This window comes from Scophthalmus maximus, chromosome 6, assembly GCF_022379125.1.
Source record: "Scophthalmus maximus strain ysfricsl-2021 chromosome 6, ASM2237912v1, whole genome shotgun sequence".
NCBI classification, from domain to species: domain Eukaryota; kingdom Metazoa; phylum Chordata; class Actinopteri; order Pleuronectiformes; family Scophthalmidae; genus Scophthalmus; species Scophthalmus maximus.
The window spans coordinates 16,522,854-16,535,492 of NC_061520.1; the positions used below are offsets into that span (position 1 = coordinate 16,522,854).

At 41.7% G+C, this 12,639-nt stretch overlaps 1 protein-coding gene across 2 annotated transcripts in view; it reads right to left on the reverse strand.

Moving 5' to 3' along the window:
* Positions 1-12,639, reverse strand: part of cpne5b (copine Vb) — an 82,262-nt gene that overhangs the window by 69,016 nt on the left and 607 nt on the right. The window lies entirely within an intron of this gene.

Here is a 12,639-nt window from a genome sequence, read left to right on the forward strand (position 1 = left end):
TCAACTCAACTCAACTCAACTAGGGGAAGAACTGAACTAGACTCCTTCTAACTGCAGGATACAGAAGATGAAAAAAGGAACAACTGAAATGGAGCAACAGACATTTTGCTAAATATAGGGCAGGTTTATTCCTAAGCAAATAAAAGTTGCTTAGGAAAAGATGTAATTCCCCTTTTTTCCAAAAGCTTTATATAAAGCATAAACACTTAATAGATACTGTGTATGTTACTTCAACTGGATCACAATATACCAAGAACAGTTTCTAATATTGTGTCTGTCTCTCACATTTGTATGGGTTGGGTTAAAATATGAAAGATGTCCAGAGTAATTTAGTATGACATCAATAATAAAGACAAAGCTGAATTTTCACCTGTCTGGCAGTGTAAATACCTAATACCATAAGCTCTTCAAAGTCAGATTTTATGGCAGAGCTGCATGCAGAGCTGCATGCTGCATTAAATGGCATTAGATTGGACAGGTGTCCCTAATAAAGTGACCACTGAATGAACATAAATACAAATGGTAGCGAAGGAAAGACTGTCTGCTCATTACTGTATAAGAGTTTCATTCTCGTGTAAGTTGTTATTTTCCAAATTAAAACAGTGTTTTTGTAAGAAGACTTCCAAATTAACCCACCAAATGTTTAATCCGTTCCCTCTTGAACAACAAACAGCAGTGTCTGATCTGACTGGCTGGCATCCATTTGTCTTTTAAACTGTTACAAACCAGTGTCAGAAAATTAATTCCCTTTACTGTAAGATGTGACAACACCATGGTTTAGGTTTGGTTATGTTTAGGTCATAGACTGTATATAAAAATGGACGTCGTCATCGGGTCAAGAGAGTGAAGCACCTGTATTCTCTCAAATGACCAGCAGAGGGCGACTCCACTTGTTGCAAGTCTATGAGAAAATGACCCGACTTCTCATTTGATGTAGAAAAGTAAATCAAGTGTCAGTAAACCATTTTTATGGAGGAATTGATGGTCTCAATCTCTAGGTTGAACTTCTTCAATGTATGATGTTGCAAATTATGTTCCATCGATAGTAAAATAGACGATAAAGCACTGTATGCATTGGGACATGGATACAGTGTGATCGACAGGTGGTAGGTTGCAGGTGTAGATGGCCGAATAGTGGACAAGCTCTCAGTCAGCCCTGGCTCCTGAGAATATGGTAACTTCTGGATTGAAAAAACCAAGATGGCGCTGGCGAAAATGCTAAACTCGAGGCTACAAAACGGCAGCTAAAAAAACAATGGGTGACGTCACGATGGTTTGCCACTTGGTTTAGGCTAAATAAAAACTGGTTATGTTTAGGGTACAGTCTTGGTTTAGGTTAAAATGACATGAAGAGGACAGCAATAATGTGGTTAAAGCCACTAAAGTCTCTAGAGGCATGTGTTGTTGTTCTCCTTAGGAAAACTGTTTCCATTTTTCATAATATCTATGATCTGAAATTGAACAGCCATTTAACATAGTATTTACTTTTTGCATTTTTAGTCCAACATTTCTTTGCTGCATTCTAATACTACGTGCTTGTAATCCAGTGTCTATAAATTTTTATTTATATCATCCCTGTTTAGAGCTCACTTTCCCTAATGCCATGTCTGAGTTCTGTAAAATGACTGTAAATACAACCCACACATTCCGCATTTATTGTGAAGCAGTCACAGAGGTTACAAAAAAAAAACATGGTGATGGTAAGTGACACGGTCATTTTATATAATAACGTTAATGCCATAACAATGAGTTCATGTTCAGAAGCCAGGGGTATGCACCACCGTATTTAGGACTTATAGATTACTATTATAAACAAGCCTACATGTCACTGCAAAAAACAACATGCACCTATATTCTGCAGGGCTGATTGGATTCAGTATGTTTAAAAATCCTTTAAAAAAGTATGAGGTTTTCACTGAGCAGTGAAAATGTGTTGCCTAAGAAAAGCAAAAACAGGTTTTCCTCAAGGACATTTCAACTAGGATTGATTGTAGCTCGGAGGCTGTCCTCACACCATGAAGGAGCACCGCTCGTGAGACGAGATTAAAGGAACAAGTGGATGGTGGCGGTGAGTGACTTGGGAAGGGGGGAGTTAATGAGGAATGACGAGGGAAGAACAGGAGAGGAGAGGAGAGGAGAGGAGAGGAAGGAGTGAACAGATGGGGAAGGGAGGAGAGGAAACATGAAGAAAGCAGTTGGGGGAAATATGGCAGTAGGAGGGTAATATGTTTATAAGAGAGGGAGATGAGTGTGGGGTAAAGCACATCCAGCACAGTTTTATGAAAGCTGGATGATGTTATCAAAATACTTTCATTAGCCCTTTTTCACTGCCTCTCATTTATCACTGTCCTTGTTGTTATTTCATTTTCATAGGCTGCCTTGTTATGTGGGTAATAGGAATATTTAATATTTATGCTGCAATATGCGCTTTGATCCATTGTCAAGGGCACCCGGTTATGTTTTGAGATGGAGTAGCAAACTTATATAAAATAAAAAAATCCTTGATTTCAACACCAGATAACCCACAACAAGATATAACTGCGTGGATGACGGGAGGACACAAGAAGGATTAAGCTAATGACCCAAAGTACAGTCTGATAATACAAAAAAAGATATAAATGTCACAAATGTATGATGTTGATGACTTGAATTTCCAATTTGTAGAAGCAGCTCTAGCGTCTCTCTTTTGGTGATCCGTTATTCCGCATACTGTTACCTGTTGCAAAGTTAAGTGAGAAACTCTTCATACAGTGTTTGTTTAATTTGGTGCATGTGTGTGTGTCTGTGTGTGTCTGTATCATGAGAAAGTTTTAAAGTATCCACATAACCATAGAAACTCAGTCATACACCTGACTGCTCTGAGCAGATTTGTGGTCACTTTCTCTTCAATGGTCTGATAAATGTGCTGCTGCGCAGTGCAGCTGTTGCTCTGTCTCGTCAGCCTGTGCACTACAGACTTCTCTCTTCACAAGGCAAGGTCATCAGTTCTGAATTAGTTTGTCACTGTGTGAGAAAATGGACATGTGAACATCCACAGCAGTATTGTGTCCAACCAGTGAGATAATATCTAAGTGGGGCTGGTAAAGTTAGCTAACACTGACACTCACAAATCATACATATACATATATATATATATATATATATATATATATATATATATATATACACACACACACATACGTACATATACATATATATATATATATATATATATGTACACACAATCCACAACAATAATTGTCCTAAACCATCACGAATGCAATCACATCCTTATGAATACAGCCAGGAGAACAATTTGTGCGTGCGCACACACACACACGCACGCACGCACGCACGCTCGCACGCACGCACAGACACACACACACTTTTTCACTCATCCATTATCTATTTTCCCTCAGGACGTTGGTAGCTCCATAATCAAATCCAGTCATCTCACCCACACACTTTTCACACATCTCCGTTTTGCTGCACCACAAAGGACCATCTCGCCCAGTCATCCCGTCCTTTGCTTGTGGACCGAGTGCCAGAGCTGAAATAGCATCATGAGCCCGGAATACGCAAAGGATCTCACATCTAACTCTGACGAGTGAACTCAATCATGCACCACTCATTACAAGATGCTGACTGGCCCACAGTTGGCCAAACTGGCATTGTAAACAATGGCAGCCATAAACATACTGTCAGAATTTATCTTGAGGGGTTTCAAGCAATCTGCTGAAAAAGTTCCACAGTATTCAGGTTCCAATGAAGGATAGTTGCCATCTAAAATGAAATACACCCATGCTTTCTTTCGACAACTAAAGTCATAACTGCTGCACTGATGCTGCAAATGATCACTGTAGGAATGTGATGTGGTTAAATTGGAAGAAATGTGTTGGTAAAGTGCTCAGGGACTTTGGTGGTGCAAGTGTGATGTTTCTGTTCCCTGACACATCAAATGCCAATAGAGAGGAACACTGAAAAAACAAAACAGATATCATTTCTCATTTTAAGCACCACAGACTCAATTTACAATCATGCTGTCAGAAAACAAATAAGACTGTAGTTAGTATTGGAATATGAGTTGCAGCATGTGCAAAGATTTTTTTGGGGAGTGCATCACCTATCATGGAATGATGATAAACCCCCTAACCCCTAACCCAGAAGCCCATCTTTCCAATTGCCAAGCGATGGTGGATATCCACAGCTGTGACTCCCCTCCCTCAATAGCTCTGACTGAAATCTATCAAGCTTCCCACTACTCCATCACATACTGTACTGTACTGTATGCTGTGGACAGATGCTTCTACTGCACAATGGGTTCAATTCACATGGCTAAAAGATCGATCATGCACCCGTCTTGTTTATCAGAAGGGTTTGATGCCCAAAGTTTTTGTGCACTGTATCTTTAGGTGGGGAAAAAATTAAATCTTAGGCAGGTATATATTTGAAGTGATTTTGGACAGCCACATGATATTCACACATTAAAAAGATGGCACTATAAAACCATAGCTGGAAAGGCGTTTTATATGCAATTTCCGACACATCACATATGTTCAATGCACCAACTACGATTTATTGCAGAACAGAGTGAATTTTTGATGTGGAAGATTTAATGACGTGTGCACATTGTTTTTACACATATGACTTATTACCTGAATCAAGTTTATGTTTGTGTTTGCATCTGCCACTGACTTTAGTATCCTACGATGAAACCTGCGCTGAATACTTAACAACAAAAAACAAAACCATGAGGGTGCCGGTTGGTGTTATTCCTGCCAGTTCCATGTCTCCTCATCCTTGAAAAGAAAAGTGAGAAAATGATGATTGCAGTGAGCTCTGCAGTGAGTGCCTGCAGAGATGTAGCTTATTATCTTTGCTTAGTTTGACAGTAGTTCCAGCTGAAAGGGCAAATTAATCCAAGTATGCAATAAAATAATAAAACTCTTCTGAGAGCAGTCCCTCAGTCCACTGCAACTTTTAAAATATGCTTTTCGTGAAGCCATAACCTGGTCAGATGTTAATAATGAATAGAAGATATTACATGAAAAAAAGATAAAGCTAGACTTAACATTTACTTAAAAAGCAAAGGTCACATTCCTTGGTAGCATACAGAGGCCACAGCCCCAGAGATGAAATTGAAATTAATTTTCATGTGTTTATTGGTCACAGTCTTTTTCAGCTATTTGGGACGGAGAGAAAGAGAGAGGGCGTGTTCAGGTCCGTCCTCCACCTCCCTAATCCTTCTCTGATAAATTTGACTTTGTCCTCCCATGACCCCTCTGCTCTTGCCAGTCAGCCAGTGAGCCTGTCAGCCAGAGAGCAGGGATCAAAGCCCCATTTCAGCCTCTCAGCCACTAAAGCCAGCATGACAGCGAGCCATCATTAACACTCGTGGAGAGCGTTGCCCTTCTTCCTTTGGACTCAACATCACTTATACGTTCCAGTGGGTGTCGACCACAGCCTCTGCTGTAAGACAGGCACTTGATAGAAGAATGAAGGCAGGAAGAATCTGATGGCTACAGGAAGGAGACAGTTCATTCTCTGCAGCAGAGCTGACAGAGCTGATTATAGCCATCGCCGTGTGAAGACACTGACAACTGAACAGTGCTGCTGTCAGGGCTGGAGGGGGTTATTTGGTGTTGAGTGAGGAGAGACGGATAGAAATCAGCATCTTTATAGTATCATGGGATTCGAGGCAAAAGGAACAAAGATGGTGCCATTTTTAATAAATACAAATCAACCAGCTAAAGGAAAATATTGCTTTTGAAATGTGGATGGGAGCGATTGACATGTGCACATTTAATCTTTTCAGCATGCCCACAGTCCACTTTATTGATTCCGTGAAAGCATTAGTCACAGTCTGTCTTTCAGTGTGCAGGAGGTTCACAAGAAAAATAAAAGGAATCAACATTGGCAAAAAGCAGCATTGAACTGTGAAAGATAATAAATGTGCTTTGGAAAGTGTGTTTGCTGTCAGCAATGCACTCATCCAAGGTGTTAGCAAGTAAGAGGGTAGAGAATAATTGATTGGTTCTGCTTCATGCTGTAACGACTGTTATGACTCCACATAGACACGCTAACATACAATATGCTTTCTGTAGATGTTGTAGGTAGAAAGAGAGAGAAAAAAAATGTTTCATACGCAGAAAACAGCAAAGCTGGTGCATTTTTAATAAGCTCAGCTTCATGAAGTCTTTTAATTTGCCTTGCTTCCACCAGGTTTTGTGTAACGGCCCCTGAAAGGCCGGGTCTGTGTACTGGAGGAGAAGGTTAGAGCCAGGGAGGAGCAGACTCATCTGTGTTGCAGGTGTATCATGGTCCTTGGAGCCACACTGCTGCCTGACTGCTCCCAAAACGGCCACAACTGACTTCCTGTGCATACACACACACACACTGCACTATGCTGAAATGAATGTCCTCCATTCTCAGGGATGGAGACGTTCCCTCACAAGGTGTGGTTGGGCTGGTGTTGTTGCTGCATTGCCCATCTTAGCTGTTTACACTGGTAACCCCTGCTGGACACTGCTCACGCTGTTTGTCCCTTTCCTGACAACTAGCATTTTGTCTCATTGCCATTTTTTTATCTTACCTTTTCATATTTTTTCAACAAATTTTATTATTGTCTTTTAAAATAACAACAAAAAAAATTTGTAGCATAAACCACAAAATAAATCTTGTTTTGTAATAACAACACTAACTGTGGTTCTTATAAGTATCAATCAATCAATAAATCAGACTATATATATAGCATTTACATATAAACAATATGCAACACAAAGGGCTTAATAGAGCACTAAGAAATAAAAAAGCATTGTGTAAAAACAGGGACTGAGGTAATGCTACCTCACCAGTATGCAATGAGGAAACACTAGAAGCAGAATTATAAAAAAGATCAAATTCAAAATATCCCCAAAAAGAGGTAACAGACTTGAAATAAATATAAAGATATATATTAAAAGAGATGTTGATGATGATGATGATGATAATAAAAGAGGAAAACATAAGAATAGGTGTATTAAAATGAGAAGAAAATTGTGCAAAAGATATAACAGGCGAACATGTTTTGGTGCCAAGTGCTTGTATCACCATCCAAGTTTTTTTATAAGGTCTTATCAGCAGTCCCCAGTGGTTTTGTTGTGGTCAGTTTCAGTTCATGTAAAGCAGCTTCGATCGTTTACTTTCATAATGAAACGTATTACTGTAAATGACAATGTAAACAGAGTCGTTTGTAATGAGGGAGCTACACTGGTTTGCTGTTAGGAGGTCAACAGTGAGTTCTGCCACTGTTTTACATTTTGCTGCTCTCAAATCATCTTTCATTTTTTTTACCACCGTGGGCGGCTGTTTTCAGTCACTGTACACTACTGTAGCTGCTCCACAACAAAACAGATGAACTTCGAGACCAACTGGTGTAAATATTGAAGTTATTTAGCGGCTACCGAGCCAAATATTTTTCGCCCTGGAGCAGGGCTAAATGAGGGTTAATGTTGAATTTCCATCCACTGATCACGTTGCACCGTAAGAAACTGTTTGCTTACGGAGTATCAAATTTGCTTTACGGAATATCAAATTAAGAAGTGATGATGTGTCAGTGTTGTGTTCACAACTTTTTTCCGCTGGCCCCCACCCTCCCAAAAGAAATCAATCACCATTAGCACGTTCCTTGTAACATCAGGGTTTGCTTTGAAAGTGTTATTATTCTTATATCCTCTCATTTGCTGCCTGCTAACATGTCTCAGAAATGCTGCATCACATAAATGACTGAGACACACCTGCAGCCTCGGTGCTGTTGGGGGTAATGAAACAAAATCTCTGTGCGCAGATCCTCACTTTCTCTCGAAGCACGCGCACACTCTTATTTGCATTTCTTGATGAATTCACACCCATGGCCTCTGGTTACTGTGCACTGACGAGCATGTCCACCACAATATGTTCCTCATCTCAGTTTGTCTTTGTTTGTCTGCTCCCTCGCCGCGCACACTCGCTGTTTTTCCTCTCTCCCTGCCTCCATCACTCTCTCCACACCTAATTTTCCCTAACCAGGTAAAATCAGTTAGGTTGTGTGATATCAGGCGGTGTGCCCGGACTGTGGCAAAATCACTGTCAGTGTGTGTGTGTGTGTGTGTGTGTGTGTGTGTGTGTGTGTGTGTGTGTGTGTGTGTGTGTGTGTGTGTGTGTGTGTGTGTGTGTGTGTGTGTGTGTGTGTGTGTGTGTGTGTGTGTGTGTGTGTGAGAAAGCGACAGAAGAGGTTTTTTCTTATACCTTTGCAATTGGGTGAGTCATCTGCAAGATAATTATGATGTGGTTTTCTGGTTTGCAAAGCTGATCTCATGTTTTATGCAGCACATTCTGGTTAGGATTAATTAGTTTTGATGATGCTGAGTATGCTGGACATACGCTCACCGAAAGTGCTCAAACCTAGAGAGATGAAATGTGATGGAGCAAAGGGAAACGAGTGTCGATAAGTGTTGGCGTCAGATCTCCCCTGGGCGTTCCTACACGGAGCGAGATGTCTTCATATCTCTCTCAGATCTGGAGAGGAACCTATATCAGATGGTGCAGCCAGGATTCTTATGAGCACAAATCTGTATGCAAATGCAAACCATCCAGACATTTAGCTGAGGAATTTAATCGGAACAAAACGTGCAATGCCTGCACTTGGGACAAATAAGTGAGAAATCCCACATCCCCACTATCGGTTCTATCTCTACCGTGTGTGTCAACTGCTACAAGATCCACCTTCACCATATTGAAGTTCTGAGCAGTGGTATCACTGGTTCTCCCTGATCTGCGATCACTAAGTGTGAACTTCAGTCGCACCTCGCCCCATCGGCCTGTTCCACTGTACACGTAAGGGCCAAGATGCATTCAACAACATCCTCATGAACCCATGTCTTTCTTTTAGACTCATCAATATTAAATTCCCTCTGTTTAAAAATGTATTTCCTGGCATACACCTTAAATATCTTGTTCCAGATTTAGCCATATAGTATAAATATCCTCCAGTAGTACTGTTTTTTTTTCATTTTTTTTTTCATGTATCAAGTCACAGAGTAACAATATTAGGTCAGAGGGTCATTCAGCAAACATCACCTCTTTTTAAAGTGTTTTTTGTTAAACCCTCAAACACTCCTTTTTTCAACTGGAGTCAAAAAAATATGCCATCTGCTCTTGAAAATAAAATTCCTAAGTTGCGACTGTGTGCTTCTCCGAAACTACATTTCCCCTACCTCAACTTGTATGACATATGCTTTATTATCAGAGATAATTCTCGATGTGGATGTTTCTTTTCGTATGAAAATTCCTGTTTTATATTTCTCTTGTGTCGCACAAAACAATGACATATGTCAGGAGGCGTAAATTGGACAACAGCTGGACAGCTTATTCATCATGCAGCGGACAAACTATTTTTCTCACCCAGATGGTTAGATTAGTCTTTGGGGATTCTGTAAATACTTCCACAACAATGACAACATTTGTTAAATGTCCTTCGGGTTTATTCAAAGATGCTTTTTTTTTTTTTTAATTTAAGGAAAACAGATGCTTCACTCTGTGTCTCAAATGTTACCATAAATCGAGAGATGCAGAAACCGGAGCAAGGTGCGGTCATGGATGAAAGTGAAATACTGGCTAAGGATACTCTGCCTGAGGTAAGCCTGCGGATTTCTGACATTGGCTGTGCGCGCTCCACCTCACAGCGACACAGCAACCAGTGAGGTGATTGCTTATCAATATTGCTCTCAGCAGCTGAGGCTCCTCCACCGACTGACCTGCTCTTCAATACACAGGGCAGACAGTTCTCTCCTCAGCTGACTGGAGATGGCTATGGACCACATTAGACACATAAGTACTTCTTTTTATTGTTTGAATTGACCGGGGCAGACATGGGAGAGCAGACTTCGACTTGCTCTTGAATGCTAATGGAGGGATTGGACCGCGGGCTGGGAGGGAAGGCAGGACCGTGGCCCGTGTTGGATTTACACCTCTGCTCGTCTGTCCACATGCCAGTTACCCCCTTCTCCCGTCATTTCTCTCCTCGGGAGCTAGACCGTTTGAAGGACAAGCCCCGTGGGAGTATAAACACCGGTTTGAGAAAAAACACAGTTTGGGATTTTGGTCCTAAAAAAATAATGAATCTTTTTTTTCTTTCTTTCTTCCTCCAGTTGCAAACTGTTTCACAGATTTTCTCTCTGTGACAAATCCCCCGAAGGCCAAGCTTCCCCACCAAGCAAATGTGCAGGAAATGACACATCAGACACTGTGAGAAATGTGAACACGGTGAAAGCCGTATCCCCGGGACTGTTCGCATAGAGAAGTATATGGTTGAGGTTACAGGCGGCTGAGACCACTTGCTGAGGACAAATGTGTGACTCCCCACATTTGCACTGAACCGACAGAAGCAGAATAACTTATCGCTGTTTGCATCCTTCTGCCACCGAGTCGGTCCTCTCCCCTCCCTGCCTGAAAGACCAACCAATTCCTATCATTTCCCCCCCCGCCCCAATCTGATCCAACTCCCACCCACCCCTCTCCATTTGTCATTGATCCTGATAATAATACGTTGTCAGGGACAGAGGGTGTCGCCTCTAATAAGGGGTATTAACCCAGAGGGAACAGCTATCACCATGATTTGAAGGTCTGAGAGGATGCTTGTTCTGTGCATGGTGACAAAAGGAGAAAAGCAACGGAGACTCAATGGGGAGCCTCTAATCTTGAATCGGAATCTGACTCACAACATCTGTACAAAGGCTATAGAGAGGATCTGTGGAGCCTTGAACTGCTATTAGAAAGTGTTTGACTGTGACAGAAAGACTTAACTGTTGATTTACTCAGCTTCGGGAGTGACCGACACAGCAGTCCAATATCACATATTCATTTCAACACCCACAGGAAGTGAGGTTGGGAGACTTCCAGGTATGAGAGCAACCTTTTGCACACTTAAGGAGTCTGTATAGCTCGTTAGGCTGCGACCCCACGTCAAGCAGGATTCACAGTGAACCCACCCCCTAATCAGGAAGCCTGTTCTGAGCAGGTCCCAGACAAATTCCATTACAATCACTTTCACCTGATTGAGAGCGTGAATCTCACATGCATCAAATGTGTGCTTCTCTCCCTCTCCCTTTCTTTCACACACACGCGTACATGCACACACACTTACACACACACACACACACAAAGGGGCAGAGAAGGAGGAGGGAATTGACCCTCCTCTTTTGATCAATGTTTTCTTCCTCCCAAACTCCTCTCCTTTCTGGTAGAAGGCATCTGCACCGCTTCTCTCTTTTTCCAGCACGCACGCACGCACACACACACACACACACACACACACACACACACACACACACACACACACACACACACACACACACACACACACACACACACACACACACACACACACACACACACACACACACACACACACACACACACACACACACGTTGGCAGATGAATCATTTGCATGAATGCAGGGTGTTTGCAGCAAAAGACTCATCATCTACCTGAATGGTGTTTAATTACACCTCACTGAGGCATATAATCCATATCGCCTCATCGTTACAAGCTGGAAAAAAACAACCTCAAAACCATGCAGGGTTCTGACTCTGACAACAACACTTTCTGGGTCGACCTCACTCCGCCTAAATTCATTCCCCACTATCGCCGCACCAGCAGTTTATGCAGTAAATTGAAACGCACTTGTTTCTTGGCAGGGTTTCTTTCTTTCTCTCCATCTATTTTTTCTTCTTTTTTTTACTCTGAGCTGAGAGATGTGGCAGCGAGGTTCTCTGCACGTCAGAAAGCCCATCAATAATGCACACACAGCTTGTTATAGCTCAAACTCACTCTGCCTCGATGGCTCACCAACTTTAAAACCAGCATCAAAAACCGTGAAGATGTGTGTGTGTGTGTGTGTGTGTGTGTGTGTGTGTGTGTGTGTGTGTGTGTGTGTGTGTGTGTTTTCTCACATGCAAGCACTGGAGTGTATGTTTGAGAGGTGAAAGGCGTTGAAAGCAGCCTTGACTTAAGGACATTTCCTAATGGGAAGAGGAGCGACTGTTATTCTGACTGAGCTTGATTTGGCGAAGGCAGATTTCTTTTAAAAGAAAAGGAAATACATTTTTGCTCAAAATTAATCAGTAATGGGACTAAGATTGAGGCCATGGACACATGTGCACTGTGTGATCATGGTGGAAACCTTCGAAACATTAACATCCAGCACTTTGTGAAGAATGCAACAGAGGAAGGAGAGACTTCAATGTGAAAGAGATTTCCTGAGGTGTGTCTAATATGTATATGTATCAGCATGCATATGTCCTTAACATTCACACACACACACAAAACACAATAACCAACCTCACTCAGGTTTTCATGATACTTTAAACCACAACGATTATTAGTTTGACGATTTGATGAAACAACTTTCTTGATGAGAAGCAAACAAAGCCTCTGCCCCCCCCCCCCCAAAAAAAAATAATTAATTATATTTATTTGATAGGTTGTCGCTGTCTGAATTGATTCTAGGTCACACTCTCACCGTCAATCCTAACTAAATTCCACAGAAAGGGTGGGGCGCTGTCCCAACTTTTCCACCACGCGATCTCACGTACCCAACTTTGCAGAACGCGCACCCCCCCCGCACGCACACACACACACAC